Source organism: Arachis stenosperma, chromosome 1 (assembly GCF_014773155.1).
Source record: "Arachis stenosperma cultivar V10309 chromosome 1, arast.V10309.gnm1.PFL2, whole genome shotgun sequence".
Classification (NCBI taxonomy): domain Eukaryota; kingdom Viridiplantae; phylum Streptophyta; class Magnoliopsida; order Fabales; family Fabaceae; genus Arachis; species Arachis stenosperma.
This window is the reverse complement of record NC_080377.1, coordinates 95183852-95210510: the sequence shown is the minus strand read 5'-3', so window position 1 is coordinate 95210510 and position 26659 is coordinate 95183852. Positions and strand designations below refer to the sequence as shown.

Genomic DNA, 26659 nt, shown 5'->3' with positions numbered 1-26659 from the left:
TAGCCACAGGGTGGCCACTCCATATCATCCATAGACAAATGGGCAAGCTGAAGTCTCTAATAGAGAACTTAAAAGAATCCTGGAATGGACTGTGATTAACTGTAGAAGGGATTGGGCAAGAAGCTTGGATGATGCTCTGTGGGCATACAGAACAGCATTCAAGACTCCTATAGGGACCTCTCTATACTAGCTTGTGTATGGAAAAGCCTGTCACTTGCCAGTGGAACTGGAACATAAGGCCTACTGGGCAACCAGATTCCCAAACCTTGATGCCAAGTTAGCTGGAGAAAAATGATTGCTCCAGTTAAATGAGCTAGAGGAGTTCAGACTCAATGCTTTCGAGAATGTAAAAATTTAGAAAGAGAAAGCAAAAAGATGGCATGATAAGAAACTGTCATCCAGAGTCTTTGAGCCAGGGCAGAAAGTTCTGCTGTTTAATTCTAGGCTCAGATTATTCCCCAAAAAATTGAAATCCCGGTGGAGAGGTCCATACGTGATTACAAGTGTATCACCATATGGATACGTGGAGCTTCAGGATAATGATTCTAACAAAAAGTTCATTGTTAATGGACAGAGAGTTAAACATTATCTTGAAAGCAATTTTGAGCAAGAATGCTCAAAATTGAGACTTGATTAAAGCTCAGTAATAGTCCAGCTAAAGACAATAAAAAAGCGCTTGCTGGGAGGCAACCCAGCCATTCACAAAGCTTATTTGTAAATTAATTGATTTTTACAGGTTTATGTCAATTATCTTCAAGGTAAAATAGCAATTGCTTGAGTTCACAAAGTTATAGAAGGATTCGCATGATAAAAGAGCAAAAAGAAAGCTCACTGGTGCGAAAAAGCCAGTAAGAGCTGTTTTGGGCGTTGAACACCCAAAAGAAGCATCTACTGGGCGTTCAACGCCAGTAAGGATAGCCATATGGGTGTTAAACGCCAGAAAGAAGCATCTTCTGGGCATTGAACGCCAGAAAGAAGCACCTTCTGGGCGTTTAACGCCAGATTTACAACGTCCTGGGCATTCAGAAAAACACCCAGTGACAAAGGAGTTCCTAGCGTTCAACGCCAGCTAGAAGCAACAGCTGGGCATTGAACGCCCAGGAGAAGCTGCAAATGGGCATTAAACGCCCAAAACATGCAGCGTTTGGGCGTTTAACGCCAGGATTGTGGTGAGGAGGTAAATTCATTTTTACTTCACATTTTTTTATTTCAGTTCATGATTTCTTGCATAAACATGTTACAAACTCTCATCCTTCAATTCCAAAAATTTTAATCCTAATTTCTAAAATCCCTTTTTCAAAAATATCAAATGTATCTTAATTCATAAACACAAATCCTTTTTCAAACCCCATCCAACTTCTTTTCAAATTTTTTTTCAAAACTCAATTATCCTTTCAAATTCATCTCAAATCTTTTTCAAAATAAAATTCAGATTTATCTTTTTCAAATATCTTTCACAACTTTTTAATTTTAAATTATATCTTTTTCCTATCATATTTATCTTTTACAAATCATATCTTCTATCTTATCTTTCTTCAAAATTTTCAAAAACCCACCCCCTTGCTTTAAATCCACATTCGGCCTCCCTCCTCTCATCCACCATTCGCTACTAGCTCTCCTTCTATCCCTCTCCTTTCCCTTCTTTTGCTTGAGGACAAGCAAACCTCTAAGTTTGGTGTGTTTATCCGTGATCACTAAACCATACCCACTAAGATCATGGCTCCTAAAGGAAAACAACCCACTCCAAGAGGCAAGAAAGAGAGTATTCCAAAACCACTTTGGAATCAAGAAAAGTTCTTAACCAAAGAACATTCAAACCATTACTACAAAATAATGGGTCTAAGGTCAGTGATCCCGGAAGTCAAATTCAATCTGAAAGAAGATGAATATCCGGAGATCCAAGAGCAAATTTGAAACAGGAGCTGGGAAATCCTAGCTAATCTTGAAACAAAGGTGGGAAGAAACATGGTTCAAGAATTCTACGCTAATCTGTGGCAAACAAACAGGCAGAGAATATCTGGAACTGCCCTCTATGACTATCCGACCTTGGTCAGAGGAAAGATTGTTCACATCCACCCTGATAAAATCAGGGAGATCTTTAAGCTACCTCAGCTGAAAGATGACCCAGACTCCTTTAATAGGAGAATGATGAGAACAAATAAGGGCCTAGACAAGATTCTAGAGGACATATGCATCCCTGGAACCAGGTGGACCACCAGCACCAAGGGCGTCCTAAATCAACTCAAGAGAGAAGATCTCAAACCAGTCACCAAAGGCTGGCTGGACTTCATTGGGCGTTCTATACTGCCCACTAGCAACCGCTCTGAAGTCACCATTAAAAGAGCAGTGATGATCCACTGCATTATGTTAGGAAGTGAAGTGGAAGTTCATCAGCTAATTTTGTGTGAACTTTACATAATTGCAAACAAGAACTCCAAAGATGCCAAATTGGCTTATCCAAGCTTAATATCTATGCTATGTAAAGACGCTGGAGTGAAGATGGGAATAACTGAGTATATCTCAGTTGAGCGACCAATCACCAAAATATCAATGGAAAAACAACAAGTGCAGGATGACCCCATCAAGAGGAGAGCATAGGAATTCCTCCCGAAAATCTCTCAAATTGAATACTGGGAGCATCTTGAAGCATCTGTTACCAAGTTACAAGAAGCTATGGACCAAATAAAGGAAGAACAGAATAATCAAAATAGCATGCTTTGCAAGTTGCTTGGGGAACAAGAAGAGCAAAGGCGTGACTTGAAGGAACTGAAGCGTCAGAAATTATCTCTTGAAGGACCAAGCACTCCACAGACTAGAGGAACATCCACTTTCCAAAATAAAGGTTGTTGAGTCCTAATCTTAGCTTTACTTCTGTGATAGTTGTTCTTATAGGAATTTACCTTAGAAGTTATATAGGAGTAGTAGTAATTAGTATATCTATTTTGATTTTATTTCCAATTAAGCTATAAGTTATTCTTCTCATCATCATCAAACATGAATAAAATAGTAGATTTGTATAATAAAGAGGCAATTTAATTTTTTTCGAGTTCTTAATAAGGAAAGTTCTAATTATTTATATGTGGTGGCAATACTTTTTGTCTTCTAAATGAATGCTTGAATAGTGCATATTTTTTATACTAAATTTCATGAATGTTAAAATTATTTGCTCCTGAAAGAATGATGAACAAGAGAAATATTATTGCTGATCTGAAAAATCATGAATTTGATTCCTGAAGCAAGAAAAAGTAGTGAAAAAAAAAAGCAAAAGAGATAGAAAAAGATAGAAAAAGCCAATAGCCCTTTAAACCAAAAGGCAAGGGTGAAAAGGATCCAAGGCTTTGAGCATCAATGGATAGGAGGGCCCAAGGAAATAAATTCAGGCCTAAGCGACTAAATCAAGCTGTCCCTAACCATGTGCTTGTGGCATGCAGGTCCAAGTGAAAAGCTTGAGACTGAGTGGTTAAAGTCGTGATCCAAGGCAAAGGAGTGTGCTTAAGAACTCTGGACACCTCTAATTGGGGACTTTAGTAAAGCTAAGTCACAACCTGAAAAGGTTCACCCGGTTATGTATCTGGGGCATTTATGTATCCGGCGGTAACACTGGAAAACAAAGTGCTTAGGGCCACGGCCAAGACTCATAAAGTAACTGTGTTCAAGAATCAACATACTACACTAGGAGAATCAATAATACTATCTGAATTCTGAGTTCCTATGGATGCCAATCATTCTGAATTTCAAAGGATAAAGTGAGATGCCAAAACTGTTCTGAAGCAAAAAGCTACTAGTCCCGCTCATCTAATTAGAATCTGATCTTCACTTGAAACTCTGAGATATTATTGCTTCTTAATTTCTTTTTATCCTATTTTATTTATCTAGTTGCTTGGGGACAAGCAACAGTTTAAGTTTGGTGTTGTAATGAGCAGATATTTTATACGCTTTTTGCGGGTAATTTCATGTTGATTTTAGTATGTTTTAGTTAGTTTTTAGTATAATTTTATTAGTTTTTAGGCAAAATTCATATTTCTAGACTTTACTATGAGTTTGCGTGTTTTTTTTATAATTTCAGGTATTTTCTGGCTGAAATTGAGGGAGCTGAGCAAAAATCTGATTTAGGCTGAAAAAGGACTGCTGATGCTGTTGGATTCTGACCTTCCTGTACTCGGAATGGATTTTTCGGAGCTACAGAAGTCCAATTGGTGCGCTTTTAATTGGGTTGGAAAGTAGACATCCAGGGCTTTCCAGAAATATATAATAGCTCATACTTTGCGCGAAGATAGATGATGTAAACTGGCGTTTAACGCCAGTTCCATGCTGCAGTCTGGCGTTCAGCGCCACAAACAGGTTGCAAGTTAGAGTTCAATGGCAGAAACAGGTTACAACCTGGCGTTCAACTCCAGAAACAGCCCAAGCACGTGAGAAGCTTAAGTCTCAGCCCCAGCACACACCAAGTGGGCCCCAGAAGTGGATTTCTGCACTATTCATCTTAGTTTACTCATTTTCTGTAAACCTAGGTCACTAGTTTAGTTTTTAAACAACTTTTAGAGACTTATTTTGTATCTCATGACATTTTTTAGATCTGAACTTTGTACCTTTTGACGGCATGAGTCTCTAAACTCCATTGTTGGGGGTGAGGAGCTCTGCAGCGTCTCGATGAATTAATGCAATTATTTCCATTTTCCATTCAAACACGCTTGTTCCTATCTAAGATGTTCATTCGTGCTTCACTATGAAGAAGGTGATGATCCGTGACACTCATCACCTTCCTCAATCCATGAACATGTGCCTGACAATCACCTCCGTTCTACATTATATTGAATGAGTATCTCTTAGATTCCTTGATCAGAATCTTCGTGGTATAAGCTAGAATCCATTGGCGGCATCCTTGAGTGTCCGGAAGGTCTAAACCTTGTCTGTGGTATTCCAAGTAGGATTCAAGGATTGGATGACTGTGACGAGCTTCAAACTCGCGAGTGTTGGTCGTAGTGACAGACGCAAAAGGATCAATGGATCTTATTCCGACATGATCGAGAACCGACAGATGATTAGCCGTGCTGTGATAGAGCATTTGGACCATTTTCACTGAGAGGATTGGAAGTAGCCATTGACAACGGTGATGCCCTACATACAGCTTGCCATGGAAGGAGCCTTGCATTTATGAAAGTGAGAAAGCATTATGTTGCAGGAATTCAGAGGACAAAGCATCTCCAAAACTCCAACATATTTTCCATTATTGCGTAACAATTATTTATTTTATGCCCTTTCATTCTTTTTACAATTGAAATTAAAGAACCCTATTGGTATCCTGACTAAGAATAATAAGATAACCATAGCTTGCTTCAAGCTAACAATCTTCGTGGGATTCGACCCTTACTCATGTGAGGTATTACTTGGACGACCCAGTGCACTTGCTGGTTAGTTGTGCAGAATTATATAGTGCGAAGTAATTTTCGTGCACCAAAGGTATTACTTGGACGACCCAGTGCACTTGCTGGTTAGTTGTGCGGAGTTGTGACAAAGTGTGATTCACGTTTGGGAGCGCTACCAAGTTTTTGGCGCCATTGTTGATAATCACAATTTCGTGCACCAAGTTTTTGGCGCCGTTGCCGGGGATTGTTCGAGTTTGGACAACTGACGGTTCATTGGTGCACGAAATTGTGATCAATACTTTTACACAGAACAATCCCCGGTAATGGCTCCAAAGACTTGATGCTCAATACCATGGCATAAACACAACTTCGCACAACTAACCAGCAAGTGCACTGGTCGTCCAAGTAATAAACCTTACGCGAGTAAGGGTCGATCCCACGAGATTGGTGGTATGAAGCAGCTATGGTCATCTTGTAAATCTCAGTCAGGCAGACTCAAATGGGTATAGTGATAAACGAATAAAGCATAAAGATAAGATAGAGATACTTATGTATATCATTGGTGAGAGCTTCAGATAAGCGTATGAAGATGCCTTCCCTTCTCGCTCTGCTTTCTTACTGTCTTCATCCAATCCTTCCTACTCCTTTCCATGGCAAGCTTATGCAAGGGTTTCACCGTTGTCAGTGGCTACCTCCCATCCTCTCATTGAAATGTTCAACGCACCCTGTCACGGCATAGCTATCCATCTGTCGGTTCTCAATCAGGCCGGAATAGAATCCAGTGATTCTTTGCGTCTGTCACTAACGCCCCGCCTTCAGGAGTTTGAAGCACGTCACAGTCATTCAATCATTGAATCCTACTCAGAATACCACAGACAAGGTTAGACCTTCCGAATTCTCTTGAATGCCGCCATCAGTTCTCGCTATACCACGAAGACCTGATTAAAGAATCCAAGAGATATTCACTAGAGCTTTAATTGCTTGTAGAACAAGAGTGGTTGTCAGTCACTTTGTTCATGAGTGAGAATGATGATGATGTCACGGATCATCACCTTCATCAGTTGAAGAACAGTGATATCTTGGACAAAGAACAGCGGAATTGAATAGAAGAAACAATAGTAATTGCATTAATACTCGAGGTACAGCAGAGCTCCACACCTTAATCTATGGTGTAGAAACTCCACCGTTGAAAATACATAAGAACAAGGTCTAGCATGGCCGAATGGCCAGCCTCCCAAATGATCTAAGATAGCATGAAACTCAAGATAGCTACCAAGATCTGATCTAAGAACTAGATGTCCAAAGATGATCAAAGGATCAAAAACAATCCAAAGATGAAAAATACAATGGTAAAAGGTCCTATATATAGAGAACTAGTAGCCTAGGGTGTACAGAGATGAGTAAATGACATAAAATCCACTTCCGGGCCCACTTGGTGTGCTTGGGCTGAGCAATGAAGCATTTTCGTGTAGAGACTATTCTTGGAGTTAAACGCCAGCTTTTATGCCAGTTTGGGTATTTAACTCCCATTTTGGTGCCAGTTCCGGCGTTTAACGCTGGGAATTCTGAGGGTGACTTTGGACGCCGGTTTGGGCCATCAAATCTTGTGCAAAGTATGGACTATCATATATTGCTGGAAAGCCCAGGATATCTACTTTCCAACGCCGTTGAGAGCGCGCCAATTGGGCTTCTGCAGCTACAGAAAATCCACTTCGAGTGCAGGGAGGTCAGAATCCACACAGCTCTGCAGTCCTTTTTCAGTCTCTGAATAAGATTTTTGCTCAGATCCCTCAATTTCAGCCAGAAATACCTGAAATCACAGAAAAACACACAAACTCATAGTAAAGTCCAGAAAAGTGAATTTTAACTAACTAATAAAATATAATAAAAACTAACTAAAAGATACTAGAAACATACTAAAAACAATGCCGAAAAGCGTACAAATTATCCGCTCATCACAACACCAAACTTAAATTGTTGCTTGTCCCAAGCAACTGAAGATCAAATAAGATAAAAAGAAGAGAATATGCAATGAACTCCAAAAACATCTATGAAGATCAGTATAATTAGATGAGCGGGGCTTTTAGCTTTTTGCCTCTGAACAGTTTTGGCATCTCACTTTATCCTTTGGAATTCAGAATGATTGGCTTCTTTAGGAACTCAGAATCCAGATAGTGTTATTGATTCTCCTAGTTAAGTATGATGATTCTTGAACACAGCTACTTTAGAGTCTTGGCCGTGGCCCAAAGCACTCTGTCTTCCAGTATTACCACCGATACATACATGCCACAGACACATAATTGGGTGACCTTTTCAAATTGTGACTCAGCTTTGCTAGAGTCCCCAATTAGAGGTGTCCAGGGTTCTTAAGCACACTCTTTTTGCCTTGGATCACAACTTTATTTCTTTCTTTTTCTTTCTTTTTCTCTTTCTTTTTCGTTTTTTTTTTTCGCCTCTTTTCTTTTTTTTTTTGTATTCACTGCTTTTTCTTGCATCAAGAATCATTTTATATGATTTTCAGATCCTCATAACATGTCTCCTTTTCATCATTCTTTCAAGAGCCAACATTCATGACCACAAATTCCAAAGACATATGCACTGTTTAAGCATACATTCAGAAGACAAAAGTGTTGCCACCACATCAAAATAATTAAACTGTTATAAAATTCAAAATTCATGCAATTCTTATCTTTTTCAATTAAGAACATTGTTTAAGAAAGGTGATGGATTCATAGGACATTCATAACTTTAAGGCATAGACACTAAGACACTAATGATCATAAGACACAAACATGGATAAACATAAGCACTAAATTTTCGAAAAACAGAAGAATAAAGAACAAGGAGATTAAAGAACGGGTCCACCTTAGTGATGGCGGCTTGTTCTTCCTCTTGAAGGTCTTATGGAGTGTTTGAGCTCCTCAATGTCTCTTCCTGTCTTTGTTGCTCCTCCTCATGATCCTTGATCTTCTCTAATTTCATGGAGGATGATGGTGTTCTTGATGCTCCACCCTTAGTTGTCCCATGTTGGAACTCAATTCTCCTAGGGAGGTGTTTAGGTTGCTCCCATAGTCTTGTGGAGGAAAGTGCATCCCTTGAGTATCTCAGGGATCTCATGATGAGTAGGTCTCTTGTGTGCTCCATCCTTTTCTTGGTGATGGGCTTGTCCTCATCAATGGGGATATCTCCTTCTATGTCAACCCCAACTGAATAACAAGGTGACAATGAGATGAGGAAAGGCTAACCTTGCCAAGGTGGAAGACTTGTCCGCCACTTTATAGAGTTCTTGGGCTATGACCTCATGAACTTCCACTTCTTCTCCAATCATGATGCTATGAATCATGATGGCCCGGTCTAGAGTAACTTCGGACCGGTTGCTAGTGGGAATGATGAGCGTTGGATAAACTCCAACCATCCTCTAGCCACGGCTTGAGGTCATGCCTTCTCAATGAACCGGCTTCCCTCTTGAATCTCTCTTCCATTGTGCGCCCTCTTCACATATGACTGTGAGGACTTGGTCCATCTTTTGATTAAAGTTGACCCTTCTAGTGTAAGGATGGCATCTCCTTGCATCATGGGCAAGTTGAATGCTAACCTTACATTTCCGGACTAAAATCCAAGTATTTCCCCCGAACCATAGTAAGATAATTCTTTGGATCCGGGTTCACACTTTGGTCATGGTTCTTGGTGATCCATGCATTGGCATAGAACTCTTGAACCATCAAGATTCCGACTTGTTGAATGGGTTGGTAAGCACTTCCCAACCTCTTCTTCGGATCTCATGGCGGATCTCCGGATATTCACCCTTTTCGAGTGAAAAGGGGACCTCGGGATCACCTTCTTTCAAGGCCACAACTTCATAGAATGGTCTTGATGCACCTTTGAGATGAATCTATCCATCTCCCATGACTCGAGGTGGAAGCTTTTGCCTTCCCTTTCCTCTTTCTAGAGGTTTCTCCGCCTTGGATGCCATAAATGGTTATGGAATACGAAAAAGCAACGCTTTTACCACACCAAACTTAAAAGGTTTGCTCGTCCTCGAGCAAAAGAAGAAAGAAGAGAGAAGAAGAAGAAATGAGGAAGAAGGAGATGGTTGATGTTTCGGCCAAGGAGGGGAGGTGGTGTTTAGGTTGTGTGAAATAAGGGATGAAGAAGGGTATTTATAGGAGAGAGGGGTGATATGGGTTCGGCCATTATGGGTGGCTTTGGGAGGGAAGTGGTTTGTATTTTGAAGGGTGAGGTTGGTGGGGTTTATGAAGGATGGATGTGAGTGGTGAAGAGAAGATGGGATTTGATAGGTGAAGGGTTTTTGGGGAAGAGGTAATGAGGTTTGGTGAATGGAGGAAGAAGAGAGAGAGTGGTGGTGGGTTGGTGGGGTCCTGTGGGGTCCACAGATCCTGAGGTGTCAAGGAAAAGTCATCCCTGCACCAATTGGCACTCAAAATCACGTTTTGAGGCATTTCTGGCGTTAACGCCGGGCTGGTGCCCATTCCTGGCGTTTAACGCCAGGTTCTTGCCCTTTTCTGGCGTTTAACGCCAGTCTGGTGCCCCTTTCTGGCGTTAAACTCCCAGAATGGTGCCAGACTGGGCGTTAAACGCCCAACTGCTAGCCTCACTGGCGTTTAAACGCCAGTGGGTTCTTCCTCCAGGGTGCTGTTTTTCTTCCTGTTTTTCATTCTGTTTTTGCTTTTTCAATGGATTTTGTGACTTCTTATGATCATCAACCTACAAAAAACATAAAATAACAAAAGAAATATAAAATATAATCATTGGGTTGCCTCCCAACAAGCGCTTCTTTAATGTCAGTAGCTTGACAGAGGACTCTCATGGAGCCTCACATTTTCTCAGAGCAATGTTGGAACCTCCCACACCAAACTTAGAGTTTGAATGTGGGGGTTCAACACCAAACTTAGAGTTTGGTTTGGCCTCCCAACACCAAACTTAGAGTTTGACTGTGGGGGCTCTGTTGTCTCTGATTTGAGAGAAGCTCTTCATGCTTCTTCTCCATGATGATAGAGGGATATCCTTGAGCCTTAAACACATAGGATTTTTCATTCACTTGAATGATCAGTTCACCTCCATCAACATCAATCACAGCCTTTGCTGTGGCTAGGAAGGGTCTGCCAAGGATGATGGATTCATCCATGCACTTCCCAGTCTCTAGGACTATGAAATCATAGGGAGTAATGGTCTTCAACTTTTTACCAAAACATTCTCTACAGTCCATGCTTGTTTTCTCGAGTTGTCTGCCATCTCTAGTGAGATTCTTGCAGCTTGTACCTCAAAGATCCTAGCTTCTTCATTACTGAGATAGCATGAGGTTCACACTTGACCCTAAGTCACACAGGGCCTTCTTGATGGTCATGGTGCCTATGGTACAAGGTATGGAAAACTTCCCAGGATCTTGTCTCTTTTGAGGTAATTTCTGCCTAGACAAGTAATCCAGTTCTTTGGTGAGCAAAGGAGGTTCATCCTCCCAAGTCTCATTTTCAAACAACTTGTCATTTAGCTTCATGATTGCTCCAAGGTATTTAGCAACTTGCTCTTCAGTGACATACTCATCCTCTTCAGAGGAAGAATACTCATCAGAGCTCATGAAAGGCAGAAGTAAGTCCAATGGAATCTCTATGGTCTCATTTGAGCCTCAGATTCCCATAGTTTCCTCATTGGGGAACTCAGAGGAGGTTGGTGCACGCCCATTGAGGTCTTCCTCAGTGGCGTCCTCCTCCTCTCTTTCCTTTCCAGTTTCGGCCATGGTTATGGCTTTGCACTCTCCTTTTGGATTTTCCTCTGTATTACTTGGGAGAGTACTAGGAGGGAGTTCAGTAACTTTCTTGCTCAGCTGTCCCACTTGTGCTTCCAAATTCCTAATGGAAGACCTTGTTTCAGTCATAACTTTGAGTGTTTTGATTAGATCAGAGACCATGGTTGCTAAGTCAGAGGGGTTCTGCTTAGAATTCTCTGTCTGTTGCTGAGAAGATGATGGATAAGGCTTGCCATTGCTAAACCTGTTTCTTCCACCATTATTGTTATTGAAACCTTGTTGAGGTCTCTCTTGATTCTTCCATGAGAAATTTGGGTGATTTCTCCATGAAGAATTATAGGTGTTCCCATAGGGTTCTCCTAGGTAATTCACCTCTTCCATTGAAGGGTTCTCAGGATCATAAGCTTCTTCTTCAGATGAAGCATCCTTAGTACTGCTTGGTGCATTTTGCATTCCAGACAATCTTTGAGAAATCAAATTGACTTGTTGAGTCAATATCTTGTTCTGAGCCAGAATGGCATTCAGAGCATCAATCTCAAGAACTCCTTTCTTCTGACTTGTCCCATTGTTCACAGGATTTCTTTCAGAAGTGTACATGAATTGGTTATTTGCAACCATTTCAATGAGCTCTTGAGCTTCTGTAGGCGTCTTCTTCAGATGAAGAGATCCTCCAGCAGAGCTATCCAAAGATATCTTGGACAGTTCAGAGAGACCATCATAGAAAATACCTATGATGCTCCATTCAGAAAGCATGTCAGATGGACATTTTCTGATTAATTGTTTGTATCTTTCCCAAGCTTCATAGAGGGATTCTCCATCCTTCTGTCTGAAGGTTTGGACTTCCACTCTAAGCTTGCTCCATTTTTGAGGTGGAAAGAACTTTGCCAAGAAGGCATTGACTAGCTTTTCCCAGAGTCCAGGCTTCTTTAGGTTGAGAGTCCACCATATTCTAGCTCTGTCTCTTACAGCAAAAGGGAATAGCATCAGTCTGTAGACTTCAGGTCAACCCCATTAGTCTTGACTGTGTCACAGATCTGCAAGAACTCAGCTAAAAACTGATGAGGATCTTCCATTGGAAGTCCATGGAACTTGCAATTCTGTTGCATTAGAGAAACTAATTGAGGCTTAAGCTCAAAGTTGTTTGCTCTAATGGCAGGGATAGAGATGCTTCTCCCATAGAAGTCGGGAGTAGGTGCAGTAAAGTCACCCAGCACTTTCCTTGCATTGTTGGCATTGTTGTTGTTTTCGGCTGCCATGGGTCCTTCTTCTTTGAAGAATTCGGTCAGGTCTTCAACAAAGAGTTGTGCCTTAGCTTCTCTTAGCTTTCGCTTCAAGGTCCTTCCAGGTTCAGGGTCAGCTTCAACAAGAATGCCTTTGTCTTTGTTCCTGCTCATATGAAAGAGAGAACAAGAAAATGTGGAATCCTCTATGTCACAGTTAGAGATTCCTTGAAGTGTCAGAAGAACAGAAAACAGAAGAAAGAGGTAGAGGAATTCGAACTTAATCAGAGAGAGTTCGAATTGTGGCATTGAGAAGGAGTGTACTCCATAAATAAAGGATGTGGGAAGAAGGAAGAGAATTTTCGAAATTTAATTAAAAAGATGTTAAAAATATTTTGAAAAATTGATTGATAATTTTCGAAAATTCAAAGTGGAAAAGAAATCAAGTGATTTTTGAAAAAGATTTTGAAATTAGAAGTTAAAAAGATTTGATTGAAAACTTATTTTGAAACAGATGTGATTAAAAGATATGATTGAAAAGATTTGATTTGAAAACAATTTTAAAATATGTTTTGAAAACAATTTTTAAAAGATTTGATTTTGAAAATTAATGATTTGCCTAACAAGAAAAGATATGATTCAAACATTAAACCTTCCTCAACAGAAAAGGCAACATAGTTGAAATGTTCAATCAAATTATTAATTGTTAGTAAGTATCTTTGAAAAAAAGAAAGAAATTGATTTTGAAAACATTTGATTGAAAAGATATGATTTGAAAAAGATTTGATTTTGAAAAACTTTGAAAACTTGAAAAAAAATTGATTTGAAAAGCAAAATCTTCCCCCTAGTGCCATCCTGGCGTTAAACGCCCAGAATGGTATACATTCTGGCGTTTAACGCCCAAAACGCTACCTCTTTGGGCGTTAAACGCCCAACCAGGTACCCTGGCTGGCGTTTAAACGCCAGTCTGTCTTCTTCACTGGCATTTTTGAATGCTCAGCTTTTTCTGTGTAATTCCTCTGCAGTATGTTCTGAATCTTCATTCTTTGTATTATTGACTTGAAAAGACACAAATTAAAAATATTTTTGGATTTTTAATAATTAAAATGCAACAAGAATCAAATAACAATGCATGCAAGACACCAAACTTAGCAGTTTGTATACTACTGACACTATATGAGACACATAAACAACTCAAGTCAAAGAATTCAAAGATCAGAGTAAGAAATCATCAAGAATTACTTGAAGATCCTTAAGACACATGAATGAATGTATGCAATTGACACCAAACTAAGATGAGACATAGACTCAAGCAAGAAACATCAAATATTTTTGGTTTTTATGATTTTGTGAATTTTTTTTGTGCTTTTTTCGAAAATTATATGAAAATAGAAAATAAAGGTTTCAGAATTCTCAATTTGAATTTCCAGGAATCATTGCAATGCTAGTCTAAGACTCCGGTCCAGGAATTAGACATGGCTTCACAGCCAGCCAAGCTTTCAAAGAAAGCTTCGGTCCAAAACACTAGACATGGCCAATGGCCAGCCAAGCCTTAGCAGATCATTGCTCCAATAGCAAGATTGATAGAGATCAACAAGCTATTGTGATGATCAGTTGAAAACTCGGTCCAATAAGATTAGACATGGCTTCACAGCCAGCCAGATTTCAACAAATCATCATGAAACTCTAGAATTCATCTTCAAGAATTTCGAAAAAAAAATACCTAATCTAAGCAACAAGATGAACCGTCAGTTGTCCATACTCAAGAACAATCCCCGGCAACGGCGCCAAAAACTTGGTGCACGAAATTGTGATCAATACTTTTACACAGAACAATCCCCGGTAATGGCTCCAAAGACTTGGTGCTCAATACCATGGCATAAACACAACTTCGCACAACTAACCAGCAAGTGCACTGGGTCGTCCAAGTAATAAACCTTACGCGAGTAAGGGTCGATCCCACGGAGATTGGTGGTATGAAGCAAGCTATGGTCTCTTGTAAATCTCAATCAGGCAGACTCAAATGGGTATAGTGAAACGATAAGCATAAAGATAAAGATAGAGATACTTATGTATCATTGGTGAGAGCTTCAGATAAGCGTATGAAGATGCCTTCCCTTCCGTCTCTCTGCTTTCTTACTGTCTTCATCCAATCCTTCCTACTCCTTTCCATGGCAAGCTTATGCAAGGGTTTCACCGTTGTCAGTGGCTACCTCCCATCCTCTCATTGGAAATGTTCAACGCACCTGTCACGGCACGGCTATCCATCTGTCAGTTCTCAATCAGGCCGGAATAGAATCCAGTGATTCTTTTGCGTCTGTCACTAACGCCCCGCCTTCAGGAGTTTGAAGCACGTCACAGTCATTCAATCATTGAATCCTACTCAGAATACCACAGACAAGGTTAGACCTTCCGGATTCTCTTGAATGCCGCCATCAGTTCTCGCCTATACCACGAAGACTCTGATTAAAGAATCCAAGATATTCACTAGAGCTTTAATTGCTTGTAGAACAAGAGTGGTTGTCAGTCACTTTGTTCATGGTGAGAATGATGATGAGTGTCACGGATCATCACCTTCATCAAGTTGAAGAACAAGTGATATCTTGGACAAAGAAAAGCGGAATTGAATAGAAGAACAATAGTAATTGCATTAATACTCGAGGTACAGCAGCTCCACACCTTAATCTATGGTGTGTAGAAACTCCACCGTTGAAATACATAAGAACAAGGTCTAGGCATGGCCGAATGGCCAGCCTCCCAATAATCTAGATAGCATGAAACTCAAAGATAGCTACCAAGATCTGATCTAAGAACTAGATGTCCAAAGATGATCAAAGGATCAAAAACAATCCAAAGATGAAAAATACAATGGTAAAAGGTCCTATATATAGAGAACTAGTAGCCTAGGGTGTACAGAGATGAGTAAATGACATAAAAATTCACTTCCGGGCCCACTTGGTGTGTGCTTGGGCTGAGAAATGAAGCATTTTCGTGTAGAGACTCTTCTTGGAGTTAAACGCCAGCTTTAGTGCCAGTTTGGGCGTTTAACTCCCATTTAGGTGCCAGTTCCGGCGTTTAACGCTGGAATTTCTGTAGGTGACTTTGAACGCCGGTTTGGGCCATCAAATCTTGGGCAAAGTATGGACTATCATATAATGCTGGAAAGCCCAGGATGTCTACTTTCCAACGCCGTTGAGAGCGCGCCAATTGGGCTTCTGTAGCTCCATAAAATCCACTTCGAGTGCAGGGAGGTCAGAATCCAACAGCATCTGCAGTCCTTTTGAGTCTCTGAATCAGATTTTTGCTCAGATCCCTCAATTTCAGCCAGAAAATACCTGAAATCACAGAAAAACACACAAACTCATAGTAAAGTCCAGAAAAGTGAATTTTAACTAAAAACTAATAAAAATATAATAAAAACTAACTAAAAGATACTAGAAACATACTAAAAACAATGCCAAAAAGCGTACAAATTATCCGCTCATCATTCATCTTGTTGCAAAGAGTAGGTAATTTTCTTTTCAAAAAGTTTTCAAAAATCTTTCAAAATTTTTTTTCTTTGTTTTCGTTTTTCTAAAAATTATTTTCGAAAAAAATAAAAATAAAAATACAAAAAAATTAGAAAATCATAAAAACCAAAAATATTTTATGTTTCTTGTTTGAGGCTTGAGTCAATTTTTAAGTTTGGTGTCAATTGCATGTTTTAAAAACTTTTGCATTTTTTGAAAATTCATACATGTGTTCTTCATGATCTTCAAGTTGTTCTTAACAAGTCTTCTTGTTTGATCTTTAAAATTTTCTTGATTTGTGTCTTTTGTTGTTTTTCATATGCATTTTTGCATTCATAGTCTCTAAGCATTAAAAATTTCTAAGTTTGGTGTCTTGCATGTTTTTCTTTTCTTGAAAATTTTTCAAAAATAGGTTCTTGATGTTCATCATGATCTTCAAAGTATTCTTGGTGTTCATCTTGACATTCATAGTGTTCTTGCATGCATTCTTTGTTTTGATCCAAAAAGAAAAGAGAAAAACACAAAAATGACGTTTTATTTTTTCTCTCTCATCATTAAAAATTCAAAAATAAAAAAATATCTTTTCCTTTTTTCTCTCATAAATTTCGAAAATTTGGGTTGACTTAGTCAAAAATTTTTTAAAATAAGTTGTTTCTTATAAGTCAAGTCAAATTTTCAAATTTAAAAATCTTATCTTTCCAAAATCTTTTTCAAAAATCAAATATTTTTCATTTTTCTTCTTATTTTTCAAAAATTTTTAAAAATTTATTTTCAAAATCTTTTTCTTAATTTTATTTCATAATTTTCGAAACTTTACTAACAATTAATGTGATTGATTCAAAAATTTGAAGTTTGTTACTTTGTTGTTAAGAAAGGTTCAATCTTTAAATTTTAGAATCATATCTTTTAGTTTCTTGTTAGTCAAGTAATTAATTTTAATTTTAAAAATCAAATCTTTTTCAAAATATCTTTTCCATCATATCTTTTTATCTTTTTCAAAAATTTGATTTCGAAATATCTTTTCTAACTTCTTATCTTTTCAAAATTGATTTTCAAATCTTTTTCAACTAACTTTTTGTTTGTTTCTTATCTTTTTCAAAACCACCTAACTACTTTTCTCTCTCTAATTTTTGAAAATCATCTCCCTCTTTTTCAAAATTCTTTTAATTAATTAACTGTTTCAAATTTTAATTGTAATTTTAATTCTTCTCTTAATTTTCGAAAATCACTAACCCTTTTTCAAAATTAATTTTCGAAAACTTCTCTTTCTCTCTTCTCCTTCTATTTAATTATTTATTTACTAACACTTCTCTTCATCTCAAGAATTCAAACCTACTCCTCCCCCCTGTGTTTGGATTCTCACCTTTTCCTTCTTTTATTCTTTTCTACTTCTACTAACATAAAGGAATCTCTCTACTGTGGTAAAGAGGATCCCTATTATTATTTTCTATTCCCTTCTTTTTCATATGAGCAGGAGCAAGGACAAGCATATTCTTGTTGAAGCAGATCCTGAACCTGAAAGGACTCTGAAGAGGAAACTAAGAGAAGCTAAATTACAACAATCCAGAGACAATCTTACAGAAATTTTCGAAAAGGAAGAGGAGATGGCAGCCGAAAATAATAATGCAAGGTGGATGCTTGGTGATTATACTACACCCACTTCCAAGTTTGATGGAAGAAGCAACTCAATCCCTGCCATTGGAGCAAACAATTTTGAGCTGAAACCTCAACTAGTTGCTCTAATGCAACAGAACTGCAAGTTTCATGGACTTCCATCAGAAGATCCCTACCAGTTTTTAACTGAGTTCTTGCAGATCTGTGAGACTGTTAAGACTAATGGAGTAGATTCTGAAGTCTACAGGCTCATGCTTTTCCCTTTTGTTGTAAGAGACAAAGCTAGAACATGGTTGGACTCACAACCTAAAGATAGCCTGGACTCTTGGGATAAGCTGGTCACAACCTTCTTGGCTAAGTTCTTTCCTCCTCAAAAGCTGAGCAAGCTTAGAGAGGATGTTCAGACCTTCAAACAAAAAAATAGTGAATCCCTCTATGAAGCTTGGGAAAGATACAAGCAGATGACCAAAAGGTGTCCTTCTGACATGCTTTTAGAGTGGACTATTCTGGATATATTCTATTATGGTCTATCTGAGTTCTCCAAGATGTCACTGGACCATTTACAGGTTGATCCATTCACCTAAAGAAAATGCCTGCAGAAGCTCAAGAACTTATTGACATGGTTGCAAATAATCAATTCATGTACACTTTTGAGAGGAATTCTGTGAAAAATAGGATGCCTCAGAGGAAGGGAGTTCTTGAGATTGATGCTCTGAATGCCATATTGGCTTAGAACAAAATGTTGACTCAGCAAGTCAACATGATTTCTCAAAGTTTGAATGGATGGCAAAATGCATCCAACAATACTAAAGAGGCATCTTCTGAAGAAGGAGCTTATGATCCTGAGAACCCTGCAATGGCAGAGGTAAATTACATGGGTGAAACCTATGGAAACACCTATAATTCATCATGGAGAAATCATCCAAATTTCTCATGGAAGGATCAACAAAAACCTCAACAAGGCTTTAATAATGGTGGAAGAAACAGGGTCGGCAATAGCAAGCCTTTTCCATCATCTTCTCAGCAACAGACAGAGAATTTTGAGCAGAGCTCCTCTAGCTTAGCAAATATAGTCTCTGATCTGTCTAAGGCCACTTTAAGTTTTATGAGTGAAAAAAGGTCCTCCATTAGAAATTTAGAGGCACAAGTGGGCCAGTTGAGTAAGAAAATCACTGAAACTCCTCCTAGTACTCTCCCAAGCAATACTGAAGAGAATCTAAAAAGAGAGTGAAAGGCCATTGACATAATCAAAATGGCCAAACCTAGAGAGGAAGGGGAGGACGTGAATCCCAATGAGGAAGACCTCATGGGACGTCTCCCAGGTAAGAAGGAGTGCCCTATTAAGGACCTAAAGGAATTCGAGGCTCATATAGAGACCATAGAAATTCCATTAAACCTCCTCCTACCATTCATGAGCTCTGAAAACTATTCTGGAGAGCAAGTTGCTCAATATTTGGGAGCTATCATGAAGCTGAATGCCAAGTTGTTTGGTAATGAGACTTGGGAAGATAAACCTCCCTTGCTCATTAGTGATCTAGATACATGGGTTCAGCAAACTCTACCTCAAAAGAAACAAGATCCTGGTAAATTCTTAATATCCTGTACCATAGGCACCATGACTTTTGAGAAGGCTCTGTGTGACCTGGGGTCAGGGATAAATCTTATGCCACTCTCTGTAATGGAAAAGCTGGGGATCATTGAGGTACAGCCTGCCACATTATCATTAGAGATGGCAGACAGGTCACAAAGACAAGCTTATGGATTAGTAGAGGATGTGTTAGTGAAGGTTAAAGGCCTTTACATCCTTGCTGATTTTATAATCTTAGAGACTAGGAAAAATGAGGATGAATACATCATCCTTGGAAGACCTTTCCTAACCACAGCAGAAGCTGTGATAGACGTTAACAGAGGAGAATTAATCCTTCAATTGAATGGGGACTACCTTGTGTTTAAGGCCCAAGGTGATCCTTCTGTAAACATGGAAAAGAGGCACGATAAGCTTCTCTCAATACAGAGTCAAACAGAGCCCCCACAACCAAACTCTAAGTTTGGTGTTGGAACCCCCACATTTAAACTCTAAGTTTGGTGTTGGAGTCCACAACATTGACCTGATCACCTCTGAAGCTCCATGAGAGCACACTGTCAAGCTAGTGACGTTAAAGGAGCGCTTATTGGGAGGAAACCCAATTTTTATTTATCTAATTTTATTTTTATTTTATTGTTCTTTTATGTTTTATTAGGTTCATGATCATGTGGAGTCACAAAACAAATACTAAAATTAAAAACACCCTGGAAGAAGGGTTTACTGGCGTTTAAACGCCAGTAAGGAGCATCTGGCTGGCGTTCAACGCCAGAACAGAGCATGAATCTGGCGTTGAACGCCAGAAAAAAGCAACAATCTGATGTTTAAATGCCAGGATTACACCCTGAGGAAAGTTGGCATTAAACGCCAGAAACAAGCACCAACCTGGCGTTCAACGCCAGAAACATGCTGCAGACTAGTGTTGAACGCCCAAAACAAGCATAGAACTGACGTTTAACGCCAGAAATAAGCATCAATCTGGAGTTAAATGCTAGGATTGCTTGCAGAGGGCGTTTTACACACCTAATTGGTGCAGGGATGAGAAATCCTTGACATATCAGGATCTGTGGATCCCATAGGATCACCTCAGGATCTGTGGACCCCACAGGATCCCCACCTACCTCAACTCACCATCTCTCTTATTCACACAATCCAAAAACACTCTTCCCTAAACTTTATTCACCAATCCCCTCAATCTCTCTTCCCAATTACCCCTTCACCACTCACATCCATCCACTTTTCCCCATACACCCCACCCACCTTCAAATTCAAAATCTCTTCCCCACCCAAACCCACCCTACATGGCCGAACCTACTCCTCTCTGCCTCAAACCTAAGGCCAGAGAACTTCAAGAAAGAGGAAAGAAAAAGCAATTGCTTCCACCTCTGAGTCATGGGAGATGGAGAGATTCATCTCAAGGGTCCATAGCTCAGTAGTAGAGCATTTGACTACACATCAAGAGAGCCCACTCATGGACCTCAACAAAGAGCATGAGGAATTCCCTCATCAAGAAATCCTTGAGATACCTCAGGGGATACATTTTCCTCCACACAATTATTGGGAGTAACTAAGGATAGGAGCACCAAAATCACTAGGGATCAAGCAACAGAGGCAAGGAAGAGACATAGAGGAGCTCAAGAGCACCTTTGGTTCTTCAAGAAGAAGGCACCACCCTCACTAAGGTGGACTCATTCCTTAACTTCCTAGTTCTTATCTCTCTATTTTTTTATTTTATGCTATATATTTGTCTATGTTTGTGTCTTTATTACATGATCATTAGTGTCTAGTGTCTATGTCTTAAGGCTATGAATAATTCCATGAATCCTTCACCTCTCTTAAATGAAAAATGTTTTTAATACAAAAGAACAAGAAGTACATGAGTTTCAAATTCATCCTTGAAATTAGTTTAATTATATTGACGTGGTGATAATACTTTTTGTTTTCTGAATGAATGCTTGAACAGTGCATATTTTTTATATTGTTGTTTATGAATTTTAAAATTGTTGGCTCTTGAAAGAATGATGAACAAAGAGAAATGTTATTGACAATCTAAAAAATCATGAAATTAATTCTTGAAGCAAGAAAAAGCAGTGAAAAAGCAAAAGCTTGCAAAAAAAATAGCGAAAAAAAAATTTTTTAGAAAGAAAAAAAATATAAAAGAAAAAAGAAAAAGTAAGCAGAAAAGCCAATAGCGCTTAAAACCAAAAGGCAAGGATAAAAAGGATCCAAGGCTTTGAGCATCAATGGATAGGAGGGACCAAGGAAATAAAATCCAGGCCTAAGCGGCTAAATCAAGCTGTCCCTAACTATGTGCTTGTGGCATGCAGGTCCAAGTGAAAGCTTGAGACTGAATGGTTAAAGTTGTGATCTAAAGCAAAAAAGAGTGTGCTTAAGAGCTCTGGACACCTCTAACTGGGGACTTTAGCAAAGCTGAGTCACAATCTGAAAAGGTTCACCCAGTCATGTGTCTGTGGCATTTATGTATCCAGTGGTAATATTGGAAAACAAAGTGCTTAGGGCCACGGCCAAGACTCATAAAAGTAGTTGTGTTCAAGAATCAACATACTTAACTAGGAGAATCAATAGCACTATCTAAAATTCTAAGTTTCTATAGATGCCAATCATTCTAAACTTCAAAGGATAAAGTGAGATGCCAAAACTGTTCGAGAGCAAAAAGCTACAAGTCCCGCTCATCTAATTAGAACTAATATTCATTGATATTTTGGGATTTATAGTATATTCTCTTCTTTTTATCCTATTTGATTTTCAGTTGCTTGGGGACAAGCAACAATTTAAGTTTGGTGTTGTGATGAGCGGATAATTTATACGCTTTTTGGCATTATTTTTAGGTAGTTTTTAGTAGGATCTAGCTACTTTTAGGGATGTTTTCATTAGTTTTTATGCTAAATTCACATTTCTAGACTTTACTATGAGTTTGTGTATTTTTCTGTGATTTCAAGTATTTTGTGGCTGAAATTGAGGGACCTGAGCAAAAATCTGATTCAGGTTAACAAAGGACTGCTGATGCTGTTGGATTCTGACCTCCCTACACTCGAAATGGATTTTCTGGAGCTACATAACTCCAAATGGTGCACTCTTAAAAGCGTTGGAAAGTAGACATCCAAAGCTTTCCATAAATATATAATTGTTCATACTTTGCTCGAGCTTAGATGACACAAACTGGCATTCAACACCAGTTCCATGCTGCATTCTGGAGTCAAATGCCAGAAACACGTCACAAACCAGAGTTAAACGCCAAAAACACGTTACAACTTGGTGTTTAACTCCAAAAGAAGCCTCTGCATGTGTAAAGCTCAAGCTCAGCCCAAGCATGCACCAAATGGGCCCCGGAAGTGGATTTCTGCATCAATTACTTATTTCTGTAAACTCTAGTAGCTAGTCTAGTATAAATAGGACATTTTACTATTGTATTAGATATCTAGGTTTTTGTCCTTTGACCATATCTTCGGACGTTTAGTCTTAGACTTTGGGGGCTAGCCATTCGACCATGCCTGGACCCTGATCACTTATGTATTTTCAACGGTGGAGTTTCTACACACCATAAATTAAGGGTGTTTCTACTGTACCTCAAGTTTTAATGCAATTACTACTATTTTCTATTCAATTCAACTTATTCCTGTTCTAAGATATTCGTTGCACTTCAACATGATGAATGTGATGATCCATGACACTCATCATCATTCTCACCTATGAACACGTGATTAACAACCACTTCCGTTCTACCTCAGAAAGAACGAATATCTCTTGGATTCCTTAATCAGAATCTTCGTGGTATAAGCTAGAATTATTGGCAGCCATTCTTGAGAATCCGGAAAGTCTAAACCTTGTCTATGGTATTCCGAGTAGGATTCAGGGATTGAATGACTGTGACGAGCCTCAAACTCGTGATTGTTGGGCGTGATGACAAACGCAAAAGAATCAATGGATTCTATTCTGACATGATCGAGAACCGACAGATGATTAGCCATGCTGTGACAGAGCATTTGGACCATTTTCACTGAGAGGATGGGATGTAGCCATTGACAACGGTGATGCCCTACATACAGCTTGTCATGGGAAGGAGTAAGAAGGATTTGATGAAAGCAGTAGGAAAGTAGAGATTCAAAAGGAACACAGCATCTCCATACGTTTATCTGAAATTCTCACCAAGGAGTTACATAAGTATTTCTATCTCTATTTTATGCTTTATTTATTATTATTTTTGAAAACTATTATAAACCATTTGAATCCGCCTAACTGAGATTTACAAGATGACCATAGCTTGCTTCATACCAACAATCTCCATGGGATCGACCCTTACTCACGTAAGGTATTACTTGGATGACCAAGTGCACTTGCTGGTTAGTTGTGCGGAGTTGTGACAAAGTGTGATTCACGTTTGAGAGCGCTACCAAGTTTTTGGCGCCATTGTTGATGATCACAATTTCGTGCACCAGACACGCAACCTAAAGATAGCCTGGACTCTTGGGATAAGCTGGTCACGGCCTTCTTGGCCAAGTTCTTTCCTCCTCAAAAGCTGAGCAAGCTTAGAGTGGATGTTCAGACCTTCAAACAAAAAGATGGTGAATCCCTCTATGAAGCTTGGAAAAGATACAAGTAGTTGACTAAAAAGTGTCCTGCTGACATGCTTTCAGAGTGGACCATTCTGGATATTCTATTATGGTCTATCTGAGTTCTCTAAGATGTCACTGGACCATTCTGCAGGTGGATCCAATCACCTAAAGAAAACACCTGCAGAAGCTCAAGAACTCATTGACATGGTTGCAAATAACCAATTCATGTACACTTCTGAGAGGAATCCTGTGAGTAATGGGACGCCTCAGAAGAAGGGAGTTCTTGAAATTGATGCTCTGAATGCCATATTGGCTCTGAACAAAATGTTGACTCATCAAGTCAACATGATTTCTTAGAGTCTGAATGGATTGCAAAATGCATCCAACAGTATTAAAGAGGCACCTTCTGAAGAAGAAGCTTATGATCCTAAGAACCCTGCAATGGCAGAGGTGAATTACAATGGTGAACCCTATGGAAACACCTATAATTCCTCATAGAGAAATCATCCAAATGTCTCATGGAAGGATCAACAAGGCTTTAATAATGGTGGAAGAAACAGGTTTAGCAATAGCAAGCCTTTTCCATTATCTTCTCAGCAACAGACAGAGTATTCTAAGCAGAGCCCCTCTAGCTTAGCAAACATAGTCTCTGATCTGTCTAAGGCCACTTTAAGTTTCATGAGTGAAACAAGGTCCTCCATCAGAAATTTGGAGGCACAAGTGGGCCAGCTGAGTAAGAAAATCATTGAAACTCCTCCTAGTACTCTCCCAAGCAATACAAAGAGAATCCAAAAAGAGAGTGCAATGCCATTGATATTGTCAATATGGCTGAATCCAAAGAGGAAGGGGAGGATGTGAATCCCAATGAGGAAGACCTCATGGGATGTCTCCCAGACAAGAAGGAGTTCCCTATTGACGACCTAAAGGAATCTGAGGCTCATATAGAGACCATAGAGATTCCATTAAACCTCCTTCTGTCATTCATGAGCTTTGAGAACTATTCTTCCTCTGAAGAGGATGAAGATGTAACTTAAGAGCAAGTTGCTCAATATCTAGGAGCCATCATGAAGCTGAATGCCAAGTTGTTTGGTAATGAGACTTGGGAAGATGCACCTCCCTTGCTCATTAGTAAACTAGATACATGGGTTTAGTAAACTTTACCTCAAAAGAAACAAGATCTTGGTAAATTCTTAATACCATGTACCATAGGCACCATGACCTTTGATAAAGCTCTGTGTGACCTGGGGTCAGGTATAAATCTTATGCCACTCTCTGTAATGGAGAAACTAGGAATCTTTGAGGTACAGGTTGCCACATTCTTATTAGAGATGGCAGACAAGTCAGTAAGACAAGCTTATGGAATGGTAGAGGACATGTTAGTGAAGGTTAAAGGCCTTTACATCCCTGCTGATTTCATAATCTTAGACACTAGGAAGGATGAGGATGAATGCATCATCCTTGGAAGACCCTTCCTAGCCACAGCAAAAGCTGTGATTAATGTTAACAGAGGGGAACTAGTCATTCAATTGAATGGGGACTACCTTGTGTTTAAGGCTCAAGGTTATCGTTCTGTAAACATGGAAAAGAAGCACGATAAGCTTCTCTCAATACAGAGTCAAACAAGGCCCCCACAATCAAACTCTAAGTTTGGTGTTGGGAGGCCACAACCAAACTCTAAGTTTGGTGTTGAGAAGCCCCCACATTCAAACTCTAAGTTTGGTGTTGGAAGGCCCTCATCATGCTCTGAACATCTGTGAAGCTCCATGAGAGCTCTCTGTCAAGCTATTGACATTAAAGAAGCGCTTATTGAGAGGTAACCCAATTTTTATTTATTTATATTGTTCTTTTATGTTTTATTAGGTTTATGATCATGTGGAGTCATAAAACAATTACTAAAATTAAAAACAGAATCAAAAACAGCAGAAGAAATAGCACACCCTGGAGGAAGAGCCTACTGGCATTTAAACGCCAGTAAGGAGCATATGGCTGGCATTTAACGCCAGAACAGAGCATGAATCTGGCGTTGAACGCCAGAAACAAGCAGCAATCTAGCGTTTAAATGCCAGGATTGCACCCTGAGGAAAGTTGGCGTTTAACGCCAGCAGCAAGCATCAGGCTGGCATTAAACGCTAGAAACATGCTACATTTGGGCGTTTAACACCAGAAACATGCTTTAGCCTGGCGTTAAATGCCAGGATTGAATGTAGAGGGCATTTTACACGCTTAATTGGTGCAGGAATGATAAATCCTTGACACCTCAGGATCTGTGAACCCCACAGGATCACCTCAGGATCTATGGACCCCACAGGATCCCCACCTACCTCAACTCACCTTCTCTTTCTTACACCTTTTCATAACACTCTTTTCCAAACATCATTCACCAATCACCTCAATCACTCTTCCCCATCACCTCTTCACCACTCACATCCATCCTCTCTTCCCCATAAACCCCACCTACCTTCAAATTCAAAATCTCTTTCCCACCCAAACCCACCCTAAATGAACAAACCCCACTCCCTCTCCCTCCACTATATAAACCCCTCCATCCTTCTTTATTTTCACACAACACTACCCTCTTTTCTCCCCCTTAGCCGAATACACACCTCTCTCTCCCTCTCCTCTATATCTTCTTCTTCTTCTTCTTCTATTCTTTCTTCTTTTGCTCGAGGGAGAGCAATATTCTAAGTTTGATGTGGTAAAAGCATAGCTTTTTGTTTTTCCATAACCATTTATGGCACCTAAGGCCAGAGAAACCTCTAGAAAGAGGAAAGGGAAGACAAAAGCTTCCACCTCCGAGTCATGGGAGATGGAGAGATTCATCTCAAGGGTCCATAGCTTAGAAGTAGAGCATTTGACTGCATATCAAGAGAGCCCACTCATGGACCTCAACAAGAGTATGAGGAATTCTCTCGTCAAAAAATCCCTGAGATACCTCAGGGGATACATTTTCCTCCACACAATTATTGGGAGCAACTAAGGATAGGAGCACCAAAATCACTAGGGATCAAGCAACAGAGGCAAGGAAGAGAC

At 39.4% G+C, this 26659-nt stretch overlaps 3 non-coding genes across 3 annotated transcripts; 1 reads left to right on the top strand and 2 right to left on the bottom strand.

Moving 5' to 3' along the window:
* Window positions 1-11881: 11881 nt before the first annotated feature.
* On the top strand, window positions 11882-11985 carry LOC130948122 (small nucleolar RNA R71). The gene has a single exon (XR_009072939.1). It is a non-coding gene; the product is annotated as a small nucleolar RNA R71 (small nucleolar RNA).
* A 5871-nt stretch (window positions 11986-17856) lies between these two features.
* On the bottom strand, window positions 17857-17964 carry LOC130949815 (small nucleolar RNA R71). The gene has a single exon (XR_009073467.1). It is a non-coding gene; the product is annotated as a small nucleolar RNA R71 (small nucleolar RNA).
* A 5634-nt stretch (window positions 17965-23598) lies between these two features.
* On the bottom strand, window positions 23599-23706 carry LOC130950345 (small nucleolar RNA R71). The gene has a single exon (XR_009073562.1). It is a non-coding gene; the product is annotated as a small nucleolar RNA R71 (small nucleolar RNA).
* Window positions 23707-26659: the final 2953 nt, after the last annotated feature.